We start from the raw sequence: 22,120 nt of genomic DNA on the forward strand, positions 1-22,120 counted from the left end.
AAAGAGTAAGTAGATCTGCCAGTCATCATTGCGTGTGACCCATTTCTTACCCAGCCGGCATCATGAGCTTTGGGTTATGGGCTGAATCTTCATGTTCTTCATCACTTGTAGAAGAAATAATGAGAGGGGCATATCTGGGCATGCATGAGTCCCCCTGAAGAGCCGTTGGAGCAAAGGCCACCTCTCCTCCCCAGGGAGCTCATGACGCCATGGTGTGAGGCTGTGTTTTGGATGCAGCTCACCTAACTGCAATTAAACTTTTTAATAAGTAAAAGCTTATAACCAGCAGTGCAGAAACAGTGTCTTTGGTATTTGCTGTCACCGTGGTGTATGTGTCTTTGCTTTGCAACACAACCTTGTTTGAGTTTTGCTTCCCTTTCTTAGCACGACTACAGCAATTTGGTTTACCCCAGTATGACAGCGCACAAGGCTTTTTTTTTTTTCCTTTTTTTTTTCCTATTTTAATGCTTTATTTTTTCCTGGAGAAATTCTCGATATCAAACCAAACCTAGTGTATGGGTAAGGGAGCAATGAAGAGCAAGTTCTCCCAGCTGATCCTCGCTGTGAGCAGAAGTAGGGCTGGAGAGGAAAACACCTGAATTTTGGTACAGTTTTGATCCAAATCTGCATCTCATTCTGGATGGGATTAGCCAAACCAGTCTCTCCAATCTTCAGGGCAGGTTGTAACTCATTAAAAAAAAACAGAGCAGTTTCCTTTTTCCTTTCTCCTTCACTAAACATGCAAACCCCATTTTAACAATTAGTCTTGAACATATTCACTCTCTTCCTATCTATTATCGCTTACCTTAGTAACCTCATTCTATTGTATGGTGCTTCTTATATCAGGCTTTAATATATTTCTCAAAGGTAGTATTTAACTACTCAGGCTGGTTTTGGAAAAGGGAAGATATTCTTGGTCTTTTCTAAATCATTTGTTTTGAGGGAGTCTTGGAGGAAGGGTTATATGTATTTATTATGAAAATGCAATAGCATTTTAAAGAGAAAATTCTGCGTTAAATATATATTGTGTGTATTTATTTCTGAGAAAATTCATATTTTTCAATCTTTGGGTGAAAGCCAAGCACTTGTAATAGTTACCTGACATGATGTGGCCCCGTGACAGAAAGTCTAATGAAGACTTTCTTGATAGGAATGTAATTGTAAAGAAAAAAAATGATTAAAAAATTGGTTCCAGTGCTCTGTGATCCAAGAGTTCATTTGTTTCCTCATTCATGCACTAAACAAGTCCCTAATTAATCTTGAACCTTGGAGAAAGGAGACTAGATTGGCATCTTCTGAATACGAACGTATTTCTCATTTTGGGAAGTTTGAAGAGGCTCTTAAGCATTCTCTTTTAATGGTATTTTTGCGAGGGTTTAAAGTGGCTTCATTAGCCTGCCAAAGCCGCTAATTGCATTACCATATTTTTAAACTTCGGAGGTTCAGGTTTTTTTCCAAAAAAAAAAAAAAATTAGATTACTTTGCTGGTTGAAACGGACTGAAGTGTTCAGTGAGTGTCAGAGGCCTCGGCTGGAACCAGTGGCACGGAGCAGCACGTGCGCCCGGGGCTGCACCCAGCGGAGCCACCACCGCCCGGCCCTCGGAGCCCCCTGTCATTAAAGCAGCGCGATCTCTGCCCTGGCCACGGCTGTGCTGGTTTAAACCTGCCTGCAGCTTCATCCTGCCCACCTCAGCGCCTGAGCCGAGCAGAAGTAAATGCACACGCAGAGGCAAACCTGCCCCTGTGCTAGATCTGCTGCTTTGACTATTTGGGTTCGAAAAGCAGAACCAGCAGGTCTCTGCCAACGTCAGCTTTAATTCAGGAATAAAGCACTGGCTGCATTTTGAGCAGCTCTTCTCCATCAACGGGGGGTCTTTAGCACAAGCTTCCCAGGCTCTGGGGGGGTGCAGACTGTGCCCGAGGGTTCGGCTGGGTGCTCACCCTGCAGCCACACTTGCAAAAACACTCGACGTCCAGCAAGCAAAACCCCTTTTGAAACGCCAGGCCTTTGGAGGAAAAGTCACGGTGCTGATTAACTCCGGCTCCTCCGTTCCTCTGCGCTGTGAAGTGTGAAAGGGATCAAGTCAAAGCCTCGGATGGAAAGTGCCAGCCAAGTTCAAAGTGTGGCTGTGTTAGTCCAGCTGTTCTTATTACAGTAAATAGGTGTCTGAACTTTAATGAGGTCACTTCTTGAATCTTGCTTGTGTGCAGCCCCGGGTGGCTTATCTAAGGTAATATGGATAATACGAACAAGATAAGATAAGGCTGTTAGCCCCAAACAATATTATCAGCCTGTGATTTTAGCTGCCTACCTCCTCCGTCCTGACAGCGAGGGATAAAAGAAAACCTAAAACTCCAGCCTTGGAGACTTATAAAAGCCGTGTTAAAACCCGTACGAGAGCTCCGAGAAGAAATATTATCCTGGCTGGAGGAAGGGGGTGGAGGAGAATCAAGGGCACTGAGAAGAAAATACAGCTCACGGTTGAGGGAGTTGGGTTTTTTTCCTTCCTTTGCAAATGTGTTCTTGCTCATTTCATTGTGAGCACCGCGATATATTATCCGCTCTCACGGAAGTGAAGAGTCGTCGGGGTTTCATTAGTTATGTTTATGCCAATAGAAATAAATCTTCTCAGTCATCGGAGCAGGTTTGTTCGTACTCCCGGCCCCGTCTAGGGAATTTCACTGGCACATCCCTGTTGTGCTGGTGGAGCAGATACAGTTTGAGATATACTTTGGCCTTATTGATTTGAAGGCTTCTTCATTACTTCTGCAGCACTGCAGATCAATAGCCGTGCCTAGAGCAGCATAATAGATTTTTTTGAAAAATCAATTAAACAGAATAATTTTAACAGAGCCTAGTGCAAAATTCTGTTGCATTTTGATGTGTGTGGTTTAAGCTTTGCTGCATTTACCTGCCGACCCGTATGCCTTACTGAGGGATGGGAGTCTTTGTTTCGGCGTCCGTGTACTGTGGTATTCACGCTTGATCTCCAAAGGAGGAGGAATGGCTCAAGATTAGAAACAAAAACTACCCAGCTTTTCTCCTTTGAAACCCATATTCATCACTGCAGCCTCGCTAGAAAGTGAAATAATGTTTGTGGTCTTAGCTCAATCCCCAGTGGACAATAATTCAGTTAAAATATACCAAAATCTGTCATGCTTTTTCCTTGCTCCGTGTCTCTGAACACAAGGAGATGAGCTCCTTTTAAATTAGCTTTCATGCTCCAAGGGTTTCCTTGTGTGTGCAGAGCCCAATCCTGTCCCCACTGAAGCTGGTGACAAATTCCCTATTGATTTTGGTGGCCCGGGACTGGGGTCAGGCAGCGGCGTGACTGGAGGGCAGCCCCGGGGCTTGCTGCCATCCTGGAGCTGGGAAAAGCCACCGCAGCCGCTCCTGTCCCGAGGTCCTGTAGGACCACGTCGGTGATGTCCTGGCCCTGGAGCTGGCAGTGCAGCTTTGGTGGCTGTGAATCTTCTGTGTCAGGTTTTTGCAGCAGCGCAAGTGGTTAAAGTGGTAGAACAGAGGTAGGTGAATCCTTACGGCAAGGAAAACACTTATTTTTCAGAAGCTTTTCCCCAGTGGAAGGATGCAATGAAGGATCCTGGTGGTGTTCTGAATGGTGACGCTCAGTGAGACCTTTCTCCAGTCACCAGGTCCCTCAGATGGGGCCCCTTCAGATCATCTTACAGGAAGCTAAAACCAAATTTCCTCATCTTTATTCTTCCTTCTCCCTCCTTCCCACCTTCTCCAGCTCTGTACCAGCTGCTCTGGGCTCACTCTCAGCCTCCGGCCACTCTCCCACCAGTTCTTCCTGCACCATGGGTTGAATTATTTCTTTGAAATATTTGCATGTCAAATGACACAGGTGGGTATTTTCAGAACCTGCATTTTCAGGTCCCAGCACAGCAGCTGCAGCCACGTTGGCTTTGTTTGGTTGGGGCCTTTTTGCTTTGCAAAGTGCAAATATTTGTGGACATGATTACCCATGCACTTAGACCTGATTCTGGAGGCTGCCAAGTTGTGAGGATTTCTCATTGATCCGAACTAGATCTGCACGTTGTGGACCCGACACCCCAAAGCCTTACGGCAGAGGTGCAGATCCACCTCCCGATGTCGGGGTGGCCTTAGTGCACCACCAAGCCAGGCTGCTTCAGCCCCGTTCCCAGCAAGATGCTCTCCCAGATGATGATTTGGAGGAGACAGACTTCTCTGCATCGCTGTTATAGCAGCTAGTTGGGCAGGGAGGAAGCTGAGAGAGACAAAACTGATGTAGCCAGACCCTTAGATATCTGCAGCTGGGAGGGCTGGAAACCTCCTGGTTTTCTTCTTTCTGTCATCTGGGTGTGTTGCAGATGTGAGAACCACTTCCAGAAAGCTGTGACTTCCCTCTGCTCCCACATTTTTATGCTTTAACACCTCAGGCAATCCAAAGAGTTGGCCTTTTACTTAAAAAAATTTTTAAACCTGGAATGGGAAGAGGAGCGAGGCAGAGACTGGCATTGCTGAGCACATGGATTGGAGACCCCCCCAGCCCGTCATGCCCCCGGTAGCTCAAGTTTAAAGCCAAGTGGGGTGTTTTCTATGGGGATGCAAACTGAGTAAGAGGCAAAAATCACCAGAGAGCCGCCAGGTCTGTCTCCAGCGGCAGAGGTGAGCTCGGTGCCGCAGGGCAGGTTTGGCTTTGGGCTGCCAGCTGCGGGTGGGCTGTGTCAGCGGAGCAGGTCGGCGCGGCAGCGCTCGCACACGGGCTCTATTCATTCATTTTTCATGCCTCATTTTCAGGCCTGCCTGATTTATGAACCTCATTCTTCCTTCCCTTTGGTTTAAATTTATCTTCTGAAAACAAAGACAGGGTTTAGAGTAGACCCTCCCTTCCCTTGAGACAGAGGAGCCTGAGTTGGTTTAAGGCCACTGGCTTTAGCAAGGGCACAAGCAGTGTGCTGGGGACCCAGGACCCTCGTGGGTGAGCAGCTGCCACCAAAAGTGATGATCTCCCTGCCCCAGGTCCTGCCTTTGCCCTGACGCCCATCCAGACCCTGGCAAGAGCTACACCAGCAGAAAGCTGCCCCGTTTGCCAGCAGCCAGGTTTCCCTGGGAAGCACCGGAGCTGAAATCTGTAGTGGGCTGGGAAACCAGGGGAGGAAAGGCAGTGAGATGGGGGGAACATGGAGACAAGGGGACCAGTTGGATGGGAGGTCTCCTGCCCTGGCTCTGAGGCCAGTCCTACTGTCCCATAAGCAACAGCCTCTGGCTGCCCCCACCATGCTCACTAACCCAGCAGGACCGTCACAGGGGCTGCACCAGCTCTTCCCTCCCACAGCCACTAGGGCAGCTGCAGTTCCTGGTTGATGGCAGCAGCACGCCTTGATGTCCTGCTGCACCTGATGCACCCACACAGCTCCTCTGGAATCGCCCTGCGGATCAGGAATAGGCACCAATTATCCACCTTTGGCTCTCGTGTATTCCTTATAGACAACCGGGGAGCAGAGTCATGAGCTGTAGTGCTCTGATTTAGAGGGGAAAAAGCAACCCGTGGTCCTGGGGTGGGGCTCGCTATGGTGCCATCACTGAAGCGGTGTTGGCCCCTAGCAGTCAGCCACTGGCCTTCGCCCAGAGCAGCTTTGACGGCTCCAGGCTAGCTGGGTGTTGCCTTTTTCATGCTGCAGGACTGAGGCGAGTCTCTGGCCCTTCCAAGGGTCATCATGATCCCACAGGAACCTTCTCCACTGAGAACCACAAAGGTGTAAATGCTGGGGACAGCCTTTCCCAGGGGTGGCTCTGCCCTGGCACGGCTCCCGGCATCCCTGTGCACCTTCTACCGGGCAGTGCTGATGGTGTCGGCAGTGCCAGCGCTGTGAATGATTACTAAGAGTGCTAAGGAGAGACTTTCTTATTAGGAAGCTTCTTTCCTGGTTATTTTTCAGCTAATTTTTCCCCTGTTCTTCATTTGCGCCTCGCTCCTCGGAGCCGTTTCAGAGCTGTCAAGCGCTCTCCGTGAAATGCTTGTTTTTGTTTGACTAACACGTTCTGGGGGAGGGGGACGCGCGGCGCGTTGGAAGAGCCGGTCTGTTTGCTTTGGTGATAGCAGTGATATTTGGGAGAGACAGATGGAAGGCACTTTTTATTTTTCTGCAGACACTTCATGATCCAAGCTGCTCATATTGTATAAGAGAGGCCAGATGCCTTGTTAATTCATAGACATGTTTACAGCATGGAGCTTCTAATAGGTGAATATGAATACTAAATAGTGATTAGTGCTTGCCTGACAGACGTCTCCCTCCTGACTGAAATTGGATCTAAGCTTGACCTTTGGTGAGGGAGGAAGGTATTCTGGTATATAATAAGCTTGCTTTTTATATATATATATATATCTTTTCTGCATGTAGAAAGACAAATCCTTTCCTTCCCGTTGAAGGACGTATTTGCCCTAAAGCCACACCAGGTTGCCAAGCCAGGCTGTGCCTCCCTGTCCCTGTGTTGCTGTGGGAATAGAGGGGGAAAGACCCGGCTTGGTGTTGGGAAACTGTGTGTCGAGTGGTGAGCACGAGCCTCATGGTGATGTAATGCCCAGGGGAACAATGGCATTTGGGCGTTCTGGAGAGGTAGCGAGGAGCACTGTGGCTCTCCCCCAGCCCTGTTGGGCTTTTCTGGGATGCTCCTGGTTGGACAAGAGCTGGTGTGACCCACAGGTGTCTGTGCATCCCGGGCACCAGCCGAGGGCCAGTGCCTTGGGGTCCTGACACCAAACCAAACACACAGGATGGAAGGATTATAGATGAGAGAAGGGAAGGGCAATAGAGAGAGAAAAAAATCAGCAAAGAGACTTAATTTAAGAATAATCCCCAGCACTGCTGGTGAAAGGGGCCATCAGCTCTTTAAGAGGATGGATCACAGCGCCAGGACCCTGTTCATCCCGTTGATGGGGCTTTGCATCACCTCCCTGCCAGGCCCAGAGCTATCGTGTTCACGAAAAACCCATCTAGGAGCAGCATCCAATGTATGTTTAATTGTCCTTGATGTGACAGAACACCTGAAAACGAGAGGGTAGCCAGCACCCAGGAGGGGAGCGCGGTCAGGCGCGTGGCCGGGCTGCTCCGGAGGCAGCAGAGGTGGGAGGGTGGTTTGTGGAAGTGAAAGTGAGGAAAGCAGAAGCAGGTCTCAAAAGTAGATTTTTTTTTTTTTTTTTTGTAAACTGCTCTTTAAAGGTGATCAAAGACAGATTTCTCACCTTTTCTTAAGGAATCATTCATATGTGGGGAACCACAGGCTGCCTTTGGGAGGTTTGCAAAGTTGAGGGAGAGTTGCAAGGGACGGTTGGCTGTCAGGAAGGTCCCCGTGCGCTGGGGCTCTGCCACTTCTCCCTGGGGACTGCTCCAGTGGCACTGAACCTGCGGGGCCTGGGAAACAGAGCAGGGCACCCGCACAGCCCCGGGGAGCGCCTCGGGGGACCTGCCCAGCTGCAGCGAGTCTGAGGCACCCCAGGAGCATTGCCTTGAGCACAGCACCTCTCTTAGGGGCACTAGGCATTTCCCAGTCTGGTTGGGAGAGTTTTGTGATGCTCGGAGACCCAGCGGGGCTTCAGGAAGAAGCGAGGATGCTGAGGGGAACCCGGGTGTGCAATAGTCCCACTTCCAGCCTTTTTGGCTGCGCTTAGTGGCCACAGTGAGGGGCATTCCTGCGTCAGCGGCTGTGCACGTCCAGACGGAGAGATGGCCCTAAGCCAGCAGGCAAGCGGAGGCAGCCGAGCAGGCAGCCAAAGCACGGAGAGAGGGAAGAGGGGGTCAGGCCCTACATCCCCAGCCAGGCTCTCCTCCCCCAGCCTGGCTCCCCACGGGTGCAAGGCAGCGGCACTTACAATGTCTCTGCGTTACCGGAGCATCCTTTCATAGGTGCAAAACCATCCGATGCCCGTCCGAGGCACTTTTAAGGCTACTTTGGGGCTGAGGACAGCATATGCAGTTACCACCCAGGAATCACCCCATTAAGCTGTGTGGAGCTGCATCCGAGATAAGGGAGACAGAGCTCAGCCCCACACCCAGCACCCACCATCCTCCAACCCGCAGCCAGCACCCACCATGCTCCGACCCTTCCCGTCACCCAGCAGTTCCCAGTGGAGGCTGCTCATCGCTTTCCAAGCGCCTGGCTTCGGAGGTTCCTCGTGGTGGCAGGGACCCAGTTCCCACCAGCTGGGCAGGCGCGCGAAGGGCCTGGCTCCTGCCGCAGCCCCGCTGACTCGGAGCCCCACAAACAGAGCGACCGGCTCCTCCGGAGATGCAAACCCAGCCTGCGGCTTGTGATCACAGCGGGGCGCAGCGCTTGCCTTGCCTTGCTTTTATCCCTTTCCTTTTCACTTCATCCTTAAAATTACTTGGTAAGTTTATTCCCCAATTAGACCAGGACAGGATAAAATGTTTGGTTTGGGGGATTTTATTTTTTTTTTTTCCTTTTAAAGTCTTGCTCTCACTGTGAATTTATGGGGTATTGCTGACTGCAGAGGAAACCTTGTGGTTTTCTCTTTCCCTGCTTGTTGTTCAGATGTGAAGGTGCAGAGGACGTCTCAACCCTTGAGTGAGCTCGGCTCTCGCATGAGGCAAAGAGAGCACAACTGGCTGAGCAAAATCAGCCCACGATGCTCGTTTCTGATCTCAGCCTCCCCTCTGCTTGGACTGGAAGCTGAAGCAGGAATGTGGTTTTGGCAAACAACCTCAAAAAGTAAATTGCTTGCTCCGTGGACCGAAAAACACACTCTTTCTCCTCTAACCACTGCCTCTCTGCAGGGAAACAAGCCGATAAATGAACAAGAAGAGAGACCTGGCCTAGAGAGCTTAGCAAAGCAGAAAGGCGGCGGCTCGTGGGGGGGTCCCTGCAGGTTAGGGGGGCTGGTGCTGCGGCCGTGCTCGCACCCTGGGACCAGCCTCTGCGCTGGAGAGGAGGAGAAAAGGGATTTGCTGCATAAAACACCATTAAGGACTTTGCTTTAGGTAGCAGCTGGGTGCGCTTTGGTGGCCGTTAATCAAATGGTGTGTGTATATCACGGGGGTATGTTTGTATGTACGTATATAACATCTACAAGCTTGTCGCAGGTTCTTTGCTGGCTCTCGTTTGTGCTGTTTCTAACCTCGAGCACAGTTTTTGTGTGAGCTCTTTGCTGGTTGTGCGGCCATGCTGCTGTGGCTTGCGGTCGTGCCCTGCTCGCCATTTGCATGTATTTAAAACCCTCTGGGTCAGCAGCCAGGTGAAATGTCCTCTTCTAACAGAGCACAAAACGACTCCGTTCTGCGTCCGTAACACTTACACTGGGCCCTGGCTCCGCGCTGGGCTCCGGCTCTGAACTCTGCCAAAAAAAAATGATGGTGTTTGGAGCTGGGATTTTGGCTTGGACCCATCTTGAGTAATATTGTTTCTTTTGGTTTTGAAACCATAATGCTTTGCGCTTGGTGGTGATGTCAGGTACTCGGGGACTGTAATTACTGTGTAACCCGGCAGCCTGGAGAGAGATGTCTCAGGAGGGGCAGCCTGAGGGGAAGGAAAGTTAGTTCTTTATGAAATGCAGATGTTTTTAAATAGCTGTAATTAACCGGACTGGATGCAGAGCATTGCAGATATAAAAGCTAAACAGGCTTTTGTTTTTCCATGTTTGCTGTGTACTTCAAGGGGTCACTCAATTCTGTAGTGCGTGACTGCAGTCCCGGCTGTGCTGCCCCCAGCATCACCCTCTCGCTTCGGGTTCAGATCTTGTCGTGGTGCTTTTTCTTCCCCATCCAAAAGCCAAGGACCACCTAAACACAGCGTACAGGGCTGTGTCCCCCAGCTCCATCCCTTGGCACAGCACAGGCTGGAAACCAGCTTCGGGAGAATGTGGAGAACGAGGCAAGATGGGCAGCGTGGAAAAGAAAAACCAAACCCCGCAGCGCTCGTAGCTGAATAGGAGCGAGCTCTCCAACCCCGAGTTATGAATTTTGTCAATGAAATTAGCCAACAATGTTTGGGAAAGAATAAAAATAAAGCAGTGAGGGCTCAAAGAAAAACTAGCAGAGCCCTGGAGTGAATGGGGGCTTTGTTCGGGCTCGGGTCCCCTCAATAGGCAGCCTGAAAGGCTGTGAGTCAGTGCATGCTGCTGGCCTGGCGCGGGGCCCCCCGGAACGGGCCGGGGGAAAAATCTGCTTTGCTCACGTTTGACGGGATAACCAGCAAAAGAATAAAGTTAATTTACTGTTAAAGTTAATTTGTTGGGTAAGAGAAGGAGACGAGAAGCGTGTTATAATAAATGCAGTGGCAGAGAGGCTGGCCTGCGGGAAGGGGTGTCCGAGGCAAGGGCTGTCCCTCGCCCCGTTAATAACGGGGTTCGTTATACCTGCGTGTCTGGGGCAGCGTCAGGCACAGCCCGGGACCCCTGTGATACTCTCTGCAGGGAGAAACCGCCTGTGCGTAGGAAAGCCCTGGCACGGCAGCGGTGTGATGCTGGGGATTGGGGGATGTGTGTGAGCCTGGGCACATCCACGGCTGCGCCTGCCCGGGGCCAGCACCAAGCCCGGCGCTGAAGGTGCAGATATGTGTTACCGTGGGCTGGGCCTGCAGCCTGGCTGGTGTTTCAGCAGCTGAAATGCAGGCGGGTGTCGGGCCCTCGGTTGGAGCGGGTACGTTCTGTGGGCTGTGCAGAGCAGCACATTCCCGGGCTGCGATGGCATCCCCGGCCGCGCGCTCCAGCCTGCAGAGGATCGGGGAGCGCTCAACGCCCTGCCAGCTCCATCCCTTAGGTTACCGCGGGGGGACAGGTACCACCTCGTGCAGAATCGCTTTTGTACGTAACACGGGCTTTTGCATGCACCGACGCCCCGTGCGTGTTTTTGCGGGAGTAGCTGCTGTTTCCAAACAAAGGGCTCCTTTCTTCCTAGCAGACAGAGGTAGCTGGTGCGAGCTGAATACAACCTGCCTCCAGCCTTTGTTCTGTGGCACCTAACACAGCCTGCTGCTCGGTGCTTGGCATCGTACAAATACACAGCAGAAAAAAGATGGTCCATCCCCCGCGGGGCTCAGTGGAGCTGCCTCGCTTTGTCCCGCTGTTGTCCGTGGCCCGGGATGCCCCAGCCGAGGGTGATGGCTCTGCGGGGTGAAGGATTCTCCGCCGGGCACGCTGCCGTGGTTTCAGGCAGGCACGGCTTGTCCTTGGAGGCGGCCACCGAGCAGGGAGATGAGGGCATTGCTGCGTCCATCCCGCTGGCTGCAGGTGCTGTAGGGGGGCAACACGGCAGCGGGGCCGCGCAGCCCCGCGAAGCTGGACCTGAGCCGGTCCCGTGAGCGGGTGCAGATAGTTCAGCTTCTGCTGGGGCTCTCCTGCGGTCCAGCGAGATGTTGGGTCGTATCACCTCCCTTGCCGTGTAAGCTGGTATCTAGTGAAGCAGAGAGGCACCAAGATTGTTTCTGGATCACATGTTGTATGGGAGGGAATTCTAATGATTTGTTACAATATTTTACAATCTGGGTTAAGCCCAGAAACGGCACAGCAGAGGTAATGGCTGGGCAGCCAACAGAACTGTAACATCTCCCCTTCCTAGCTTCGAGAGGCCATGTTGTGACCAAAGCAATCCTCCTTTCTGCTCATATCACCTTTCCGGATTTATCATTTTAATGTTCTCTGGGCCACCAAGCCCCACAGCTGTAAATTAATTTTTAAAGTAATACAGGTTTTTAAAACTTCCATCTGCTTTAATGAGCTTGGGGGAATCCTGTTGTATTAAAAAACATGCATGCAATTATTTTTCCATCTTGGGTTTCGCCAGTTCCCAGCACCGCTCTGCGATGACATCTCCTTCCCCTCTCAAAAGTGTTTTCTTGCGATAATGTGGCATTGTATCCTGATGGTGTGTGTTTTGCCGCATGTGGGCAAGGCTAGAGAGGACTTCTCTAAGGATGGAGCAGTATCATTAGCAGGTCCCTCAGTGGCTTCCCAGTCACCTTTCCATTAATCCAGTTCTGCATCACAGAATTACGAAGCGGCTAATGAACAGCTCCGGCGCCGGGAGCCTGGAGGTACCGTATTAACTGGACGTCTCTTTGAACTGCGTGATTTCTGGTGGGAAAACTTCATGGAAAAACGAGACTCTGTTTGTTTTCACAGCCTTCTGCATCTGTTTTTAAATATTTGCTCACGGTAGTTCTGGGGGTTTTTTCCTTTTTTTTTTTTTTCTTAGCAATTAGCCTAATAAACTACCTTTTCATTGCTCCGCATGTAGATTAACCACTTCAGAGAGTACAAAATAAACATTTTGCAATGCATGCATGTATCTTGTGGAAAAGATGAGTAACCTGCTTCCACAGAGACAAAGTCCTCCGAACATCAGGGTTTTGCTCTAATCATTAGTGCCAGAGATTTTTTTTTTCCCTTTTATTTCCCTTAAGACAACTTCTTACAGCATTCGTTAACCTGAATTTTTAACACAATTAATTCTTATTTAGCCAGTGCATACAAAATGATGTTCTTTATAAGTAACAAATAAATAGCCTGGGAATGTGCAACTTCCTTGTGGTACCTGAGCATTTAGAAGATTCGTCTCTGCTGAGATCAGGCAGGGCTGGGCAACTCAGACAGATTTCAGCTGTTGCATTAAAAATGGGTCTAGAAGAGACAGTCCTTTCTTGCAGCCCATGGGTGAGCTGGGTCTTTTGGAGGGACAGGATGTGTAGCGTCCAAAAAGAGCAGATTACCCAAGAATTGATATGGTGCGTTGCCTGCCTGATGGAAATCACGTTTAATAGCAAAACCAGTGACTAAAATACTCCTGATCCTGATGATGTCGTGAGCTGTCAAGGCCAAGCACCAGGCAGCACTGCCACCTCCTTGGTACCTCCGTGCTCGTTGCTGCAGGCCAGGACTCAGGCAGAAAGTGCTCCCGCAGTGTTCAAAGGCAGCAGAAGCCGGGAGCAGGCACCAGGAACTGAGGTGCCCACTTTGGGGCTGAAACCCACAGCTGGGCTGGATGGGGCAGACCTGGGGGTGATACTGCTTGTGCCGGCTCTTTACCAGAGATCGGGAGGACACCATCCACATGGGTGACGTCAGCTTGATTTTTCTGAGCTTTCGGGTAACTTCTGAGTAAGTTGTTCCAGAACCAGTGGGATAAATGAAGCCTTTCCTCCAAATCTGAGATAAGCCCCTATCTTGTGCCTGCTGGAAGAGCTCCAGCACCCACATCTCCTCTCTCCATCCTCTGGGCAAGCAGTGGCATGGCTGGGATGTGGCCACGCAGAGCAGCCTGGTACTGCCTGGCCGGCTGTCAGCCAAAGCAGGAGCAGGGCCAACGAGTCACTCTGCATCTCGGTGGGGACCCACCTCCAGTCTTTTTTTCCCCCAACATGCAAAATTTGTAGGATCTTGACATCTTCCTGACTTCTCTGCCAAGCATGGTAAATGTTGTCTTCCAAAATGATTGGGGGACAGTGGGAAGAAGCACGACTGCCCGAGCTCCATTCCTTTGGCAAATCAGGTTAAAATTTAAAACCAACCGAGTTGTTTATGCTTACTCCTTGCCATTGCAGTATTGCCACTCCTGCTAGAGCACCTCCCTGCTCCTAAAGCAGAGATCCTGGATGCAGCACTCGACATTTTCGCGTTGAATTTTGCTGTTCGACTTGAACTACCCAGCACTCGATTGGAAGGCACTGAGCACAAGCAAAGCCCTGAAACCGCAGCCAAAAATCAAGCCCTGGGCAAGTGATGGCCAGTGTCCCAAATGACCCAAGGCGGTGGGGAAGGTGGGCTGCCTCCTCCTCCGCACCCCGCGCCGAGCCCCCGAGGATGTGCCGGGCGGCCCCTCTCCGTCTGGCCCGGGCATGGCCCGAGCTCTAATAAGATCAGTCCTGCAGCGCGTTTCCTGAGCAGCAGGAACAATGAGCCTCTGTCCCACATGCCCTGCAGTGAGAACAAGAACCAGACCAAAAAAAAAAGAAGGGTAAAAAAAAAAAAAAGAGAATGGGGGAGGAGAAAGTTCTTCATCTTTCAGCAAAGCTGCACTCTGTTCACCTCCTGCCTTAGCAAAGCTGAAGCGCTCAGTGCCTACGCCCGCAGACAGACAATAAGTTATCAGTGCTGGTGAAGGACAACGTGGCTTTTTTCCAGCACAAAGCTTTAACCACCCCCCTTCAGGGACCCCTTGGCCACTTCTCGTGCCCACACGGCCCGTTTCCAGAGCCGGTGACAAATTCCACATCACCGCAGAGGCATTTCCTTTCCCTTCCAGAGATAAGGGGCCACGCTGGGTGCAGCAGGGCGGTCCCCTCCTCCCCGCTGGCATCTCTGGCTGTCCCATGGCAGCAGCCCTGTGCCGTGGGCTCTTCTCTCCTGCCAGAGGGGCTTGCTGTGCTGCCCCAGGGGCAGGTGACAGCCTCCTCCCATTAGCAAATGAGGTCAGTGGTCCAAACGCGGAGGATAACGAACCGGTGAAATGGAGATCAATAAATGGCTGGGCACTGGACTGTCTTAAAATCCCCTTTTGCTGCTGTTGAAGGCTTTCGCCTGAACGACCTGCAGGTTCTTGGGGGGCTCGATCTTTCTCCCACCCTTGCAACGAGGGCAAGCCGAAGGTTTCCTGCAGAGCTCCCTGGTTCCTGCCTCCAGGCTGGCTCCCCAAAAATGCTCCTCGCCCTCGGGGAGCCTGCCCACAGCACAGCCAAGGGGCTTCGGGGGAGCAGTGATGACCTCAGAGCAGCCAGGCTGTGTTGGCCCCACAGCTCGTGGGTTTTCTTTGGAGAGGTTTTCAGGAGAGAAGCTCTCGGAATAAAGTCCTTCAAGCGTGGCAGGAATTGTGCTCTTCCCCTGCTGCTTTTTTGCCTAAAGCTTTCCCTTGGGCCAAGCGATTAGTTTGTGTGACTCAGTAGCTTTGATGGAGCAATCCTGATTTACACCAGCTGATGAGCTGCTCTGATTTTCTTATAGAAAATCACTGTTAGGCTGTTACACTTAACCTGCACTAAACTGTGCATGAGTGATTTATTGTGTACTTCTTATGCAAATGACATTAATAGACTCTGTCATACATAGAAGATGCTAGAAGATTACTAAAAGCTGCTGCACTTAAAAATGTTTCAGAAGAAAATAATGTCTTATATTGTATTACCTGAGCAATCTGACTCTCCCCTTGAAGACACGTACGTGAGAGAACAGCGTGAAGGTTGTGTTGCATTGCACGGTGCGGGAAGCACCTCGAGGCTGTAACAGAAAAGCTACGAGACATATTTTAAAGGAATAGATATCGATAACCCGAGCTGCCTTACAGGGAAGGAGAGAACTGTTTGCCTCACGTATCTCGTTCAACCCAACTCCTGATCCAGGAGTGTTTGATGACTTCAGAGAAGAAACAAACCAAAAGCAGTCCTGTCTAATTAACTGAACATATTTACATGTGTAAAACTCTCCTGTAGTCCTCGTAATGACTAATGCATAATTATGCACAGACAAATCCCCACAGTAAACACAAATATTTTTGTTTGTGATTATTTATCTCAGGAGAGCTTAGCAATTTGTCAGGGCTTTGCTGAGCTTCTCAGATGAGCCGAGCGAGGTGTGGGCAGCGGGTGGCTGCCCGGCGTCACCCCAGGAGCCGTTTTAGCCAAGCAGCACTAGAGGAGGGCAGCCTTTTGCTCACAAACCATTTTTGCATTGAGAAATGTACATTTGGGTCAAACGAAAGTATTTTACAAGTTTATTCCAATTTCACGGATTCCCCCAAGTTTAGAAAACATTCCCAACCTTTTCATACTACAACCCTCCTTCTTATGCGCTGCCTTCCCCAGACTGCTGGGATGGGAACGGGCTCGTGTGTAGATGTGATGCTACCAGGTGATGTTTGTCCACCAAGAAAGGCCATTTCCCTGTGGCTCCTTCCTCTGCCTGTGTTTGGTTATCTGAGCTGCACAGCTGAGCTGCAGGGGGCAGATGGGACAGGCATCCTCGAGGACGCAGCATCCTCCAGAGCATTGCAGAGGGGCTGTCTGTAGAGGAAAGGGGCATCCTCCAGTGGCCAGATGGCTTGGTCCCCTTCACCATGAGAGGACCAGCACGGACACAGCAGCTTTCTGTCAGGAAATAATGTATCCTCCCAGTGCCTGCTGGAGAAACAATGAAAAAAAACACATGGAAAACATGAATCCTTGAAGCCAATTTGGAAAGAAGATTTTCGCTGGGATAGAGGGGTCTGTTGGCACGTCAATCCATGCACCACGTGTGCTGGGGAGCCAAGGGAGTGCTGAACAGAGCAGAAAGCCAGAGCACTTTCAGGGTATAAAACTGCTGTTTTAAAGTCTTCCTGCTGGCCTCAGTGGATGCTGGATTCTTGTACTTTGACTTCAGCTTTTGTTGTCCATTGGTTTGCCCCAGGGCGTTTCACAGCTTGGCTGCAGGGATGGACAAGTCTCCCGTCCTCACATACCAGCCGATGTGTGTTTTCCATCAGCTCTGATGTCCCCTGGCTTCAGTGGGGCATCTGTATCAGAAAATCCGTAGTGCTTTCCCCTTACACAGCGCATTATGGTGCTCTGGAAAGATGTGGGGGAAGGAAAGCATGAGGTAGCATTCCCAAGCCAACACTGTCGCTCTTCACGGGCAGGTGGAGGCAGCTGTGTCTGCCCTGCGCCCCAAGCTGGCTGGGCACGTGGGAGCTCTGATCCACCCCGCTGGTGTCGTCTCCTCCCTGCCCGTGCCGTCACCCTGCCTGGCAGCAGCGTGGGCAGCTCACCCCGCACCGATGCCTGCGCAGTGCAAAGAGCCTTCCCAAAGCCCTCAGGAGCCACCACCACCAGTCTGCTCTCCAAGTCCTCTGTGCCATGTCATCTTAATCCATGGAGCCATGCAACCCCTAGTGATAAATTCATCACTCGGTGAATGGCTTTCCTCCTAAAATCCTCTTCAGGGAACAATTCTCCTATGTCTGATACAGTGACTAATTGATAACTTTCTTTAAGGGGACTGCATGATAACTTTCTTTAAAGCAGTATATTATGATCAGTGGGTTTTCCAAGGACCGTGCTGCTCTCTTAATTCTCACCTTCGTTATTTTAATACCTCTGTAAAATGGATTTCTAATGGATCTATATTGCCATAAAACTTTAGGGATGGTGGGTGGGTGTCAATAAATTCTTTGCAATCCGAGTGACTCCGCCAGCCGGGCAGGGAGCGGAGTGACAGGCTCTGAGGAGAAGCCAGGTCTTGACTCAGGACTGCAGCTTCCAGCAGCGTGACCTTCCCTGATTTGTCCCCCATCCTGCTGTCTCTGAACACCTTGCAAAACTTCATTAAGCAACACAACTAGTATCTGTCACAAGCAATTCTTTCTCTCCCACCTCCTCACCCCAGGGATAAATCAGATCAGCTCTGTCAGGAATACAGAAGCTGCCCTAGGTACAATCCAACCTGAAGTGTTGATACCTGGTAAGTCTGTGCAGAATAACAGTCATCACATCAGAGCTTTTTCACCCAAAGATCCCAAGACAGGCAGTAAATGTATGTTATACTGGCATCAACCCCCTTCAAAGTGTTCTCTGCTACCAGCGGGATGGAAGGCAGCAGCCACTATCCTCCGTTTGATCAAAGAAAGAAAGAAGTGTATGTTACGGCCCCCCAAAAATATGGGGAGATTTGAGAGAGGTCAAATTATCCCTATCTTGATTAGCCAGGACATTGGGAAAACTCTTTTACTATTGGATCCATCACCTGGTCTCATGAAAACTGCTCAAGAATCTTATTTTTGTCTCATCCAGGTTCTTGGGCTATAGTAACTCATTTTTGCCTTGGACATTGGAGTAGAGAGCCCTGCAATAGCTTAGAAATGAGCTGCAGCCGTCAGCACTTGCCATTCTGCCGTCCTTTGCCCTGAAGAGCTCCCAGGAGCGGGAGGTGTTGGAGCGAGGGTGATGCCTGCACTCCCTGGCATAAACGAGTCGCCTACCAGAGGTGTGGGAGACCCACGTCAGATGTGTTGGCTTGTTTCCTTGCTAACATTTGGGGTCAGATGTGTCATTTATAGAGTCCTGATGCAAATATGCCCCCCAAAGGCTGGTGTTTGTGATAACAAACTGGTGTCCAGCTGCCACTGGCACTGCAGAGGCAGTAAGGGGACAGTGCCTGGCCTGAGGGCTTGGGTTTCTTTTTTTTCCTTAAGCATTTCTAAGTCCTTTAATCACTGTTTTGATAGCTGGTGGGGTGCTAGAAGAGATTCTCCTCCCTACCACTTGTTTCAGAAGAATTTTTATCCCTTGAGTTGTTTGTTCTGGTGCAGCTGTTTGAGCGACCCATGTCAAAAAAGGTCAGACTGGTACATACAGCAAATTAATCTTTTTGTGGACTGCCTCCAGCTCTGCTTTATTTCAATCAGGATAAGACGCTTGCAAACAGGCAGGAAAACCAAAAGCATCTTGAGTTTTGAGCACATCAGGAAAACAGCTCCAGTGCTTTCCGTACATGCATGAGGCTCCGTGTGGGATGAAGGTAAAAATCAACAATCTGAAGGAGACTCTGAAAAACCTTTTTCTGAAAGGCCTTTTCAGCGAAGAAGCACTGGCACCTTCCTCACAGTTCATTGAAAGCTTGGGTAATCGGTTTTTTTTCCCTTCCTTTCTGCTGCAGGATTTTTATTACAGACACTTGGCCTGGCGTCCCCCCCGTCAGCCTGACAGTGCCAGATGTAACAACTGCAGTATTTCACTGGGGTTTTGCGCACTCGGTGGTGGGTTTTCTGTACCACCTGCAGCCATGCCCGGATGCTGAGCCCTCTCTGTGCCACCAGAATAGTCTGTGTCATCCCTCCGCTCATTCCAACCCCCTTGTACTAATAAATGATGTCCATGAAGCTAAAAACCAGAGCAAGAGAAACCTATTCTTGGAAACACTTTTACTGTCAGGAGCATGATGCATCTCATGATCAACCTCTACCCTCTCCCCAGAGTAAGCTATAGGGTCAGCTATAGGGTCAAGTCCTGGGCTCTGCCCCCTCTGTTCAGGGCAGGTTATGTATGTAATGTTAAACAGCTATTGACAATGAGCAGAACGTGTTATCGCAGCTGCTGTGTGCTGTGGCAAGTAGGGTAGAGAGTCATGCGCTTCTTGCTTGCTTTTTGGCCTCAGGACACTTGTGCTCTTGTTTATACAATAGCTCTGCTTGGAGAGCAAGAATAAAAACTACCTTGTTTTTCCCCCTTACCAGGTTGCTGTTTAGCATCATGCTACATCTCTCTCGTGGGAAATACAGGTTAGAGTCGCTCAGGTTGGGGAGGGAATTGAATCCAGATGTTACCTTTTCTGGGCAAGTGTTTGAAGTAGTGTGTTATTATATAAAAAGGGGGAACCAGCTCATCCAACCTAGGGGTAATAGACGGGCTTTCAGACTCCTGCGATGCTCACTGCAGTGGGTTTGCTGATGCTAAATGTCTGTGCCAGAGATCGGGAGGAACTTGGGCTACTGTGTTTTCAGGAGTCCTTTCTGCTTTGGGCCAGCGCCACAGAGAGGACGTTTCATAGCTGGATACAACCACCCTGGTGCTGGTTGTCTCACATCAGGGCACCGTCCCACCAAGTGGGAAAAGAACAGTTATTCTTTTTACATGAAAATGTGGGGAGAGAAATGTAAGTTATTAAAGTGAGTTTTTCCATAAAAAGAATGACCTGTAAGTTCATTTAAGCGTTCACCCTGAAGGTGCAGCTTGTTGGTAGGGTGGCCAGGAGGGATGTGTTTGCATCCTTCCGAGGGAAGGGACTCAATGCAAGTGTCTTGCACATCCATAACTCCCTTGGAAACCTGGGGAAGAGCCTTTTGTGTCCTGGATCCTGCCCTCCCAGTGCAGCCATATATAAAACCCTGCCTCTGAGCATCAGTTCAGACAAGGGAGGGCTTTTGAGGTGTAGCTTCACCTTATTGTGGGCTCTAGGAAATCTTGTTCAGCATCAGAAACCGGACTCTCTTAAGGCATGAGGTTGCATTTGTCATTAAAGCACGGCTAGTGCTGATGTCAGTCTTTGATATGAATTTTCTGTGTGCTCCTTATTGCTTGGTAAGGAGTGCTTGGTGACTATTTTGACCCACTTTTGTACTCGGTTGGATCATAGAAAAACAAGGAAGTGGTGTGAAGTCTGCAGTGGAGGAATACTTTGCACGAAGACCTCTGCTTAGCTTAGTCACTCTCAGCAAAGATAACACCATATCTGTGCGGTTCCTCACACTCATGGCCATCCCTTCAACGTGCCCAGCCCCCTGTGAACATTTTGGTCACAGCCCTTTCCCCAAGACATGGGTGTATTGAGAAATTTGAGGTTTACAAGCCAGCGGTGCAAGCGCAGGAATTCCTCCCCCTCTTCAGCAATGAACTGCTGGCATCGTATGTCCCTTTTCCTTCCCTTCACACTAGATCACATCTGTTCTTGCTCATGTGTGACAAAAAAAAAAGACTACCTGAGCGCTGGGAGGAAGGAGAGAGTTCAAAGGCAGCAGCAGATGCCTGAAGCGATGGCTCCTGTGCCGGCGCAGCTCTGGAAAGCAAAGCTGCAGGAGAGGCCTGTGCCCCACCAGGGTCCTGGGATGGTGGCTCAGCTCAGGACAGGGGGGCTATTAGGGGACAGATGTACCGTACGTGGTGCCAGCAGTCACCAGCTGCTGCAAAGCTTCAGCCCACAGCTCTGGGATCTCTGCGAGCTCCCGGGGAACACAGCCAAGGGAGTGGGGAGGGCAAAACCCCAGAGGGAGACCAAAGCAGGGGAAAAGAAGTCAAATTTGCATTGGTTAAAGCCTTATATTTAATGGTAAAAGAGCTCAGGTAAGAGAGGAATGATTTACTAGAATGCATTTTCACCCGTTATTTCGAACATGGGTATCAAACACAAGGGGCTCTCTGTGTCTGTGCGGCTGAGGTTACATCATGCTTTTTATGGTAATTTTGCCAGGGCTGAGAAAACATATTAGTACACAAATCACTTTCAGTTTTATTCCATTTTGACATTTCAAGGTCTCCAGCAACTTGGCATCACTTTGCGGAGCCAGCCATTCTTGGAAATATTTGTGTGTTAAAAGTGTGTTTTGAATTACAAATATTTGCGAGCTCACAACACGTAATTTAGGGCCACATTTGACCAGGAACATTCCTCCGTGCGATTGCCAAGCTGAGTTTTTGGTCTAGGGCAGCCTCCTGTAGGTACATTATGAGGATGAGGATGCTTGTCCCATCCGCAGGCGAAAAGGGCATGTGGCTTTATCTCTTCTGCTTCTTTGGGGGTTGTTGGCTTATCAGAAGAGCAGATCTCTTTCGAAAGCAGCAGTGTGGCAACCTCCTGCTGCTCTGGGGCGGGCTTTGTGGGAAGGAGTCTATAGGTGCTGACCTACATTTAAGTAATAAGGCTGCGCTGCCTCCTCCTGCAGCTGCACTGGTGTCGCTCGGGGCATTGCCCAAGCCAAGGAGCACAAGGGCATTTTCACTCTGGTCCAGGGCTGCCACCATCGTGGTGTATGAATTCACTCCTGGTGAAAGGTGCTAGACTGGTATTCAAAACGTGGGGGGAAAAAAATGCTTGTTCTTAATAATTTCTTCCTTTCTTTGTGCTGATGAAGTACAACGCGACGTTTAAATCCGATTTTTGTAACATTTTGCATATATATAGATCACGGTCTGACCTGGAGAAGACACTTTGTTCTGACTACAATGATGTGATATTTCATATTTTATTATTTTTTGTCTTCCATGTAGTCTTTCCGTTGCATTCTGGCACAATCTGGGCTCCCTCCAGTGGTCAAGGGACACTGGGCTCCTGCTTGCCGCTTGCCCAGGCGCTGGAGCTGCCAGGGTGGCTTTGGTGCGCGGCATCACGAATCTGAACAGAAATCATATTGGGACTGTACTTGACTTGTTTTCCCCCGTCTCCTGCTGTGTGTGTCATCCCACTTGCAATAGCAAACGCCCTGCGCTGTAACCCACATTCAATTAATATTTAAGTGGAACGGCCTGCGCAAATAAAGATTCAGGCTTTAGATTTCCTTGCAGTTCCCAAAACGTTCACTGCAGGAGGGGGAGAGGAAGCAGGAGTGGAGAGAGGAGCGGAGAGGACCTGCTGAAAGACCTAGACGGAACAATTTTTTAGCAAAAAT

This window comes from Nyctibius grandis, chromosome 15, assembly GCF_013368605.1.
Source record: "Nyctibius grandis isolate bNycGra1 chromosome 15, bNycGra1.pri, whole genome shotgun sequence".
Taxonomy (NCBI): domain Eukaryota; kingdom Metazoa; phylum Chordata; class Aves; order Nyctibiiformes; family Nyctibiidae; genus Nyctibius; species Nyctibius grandis.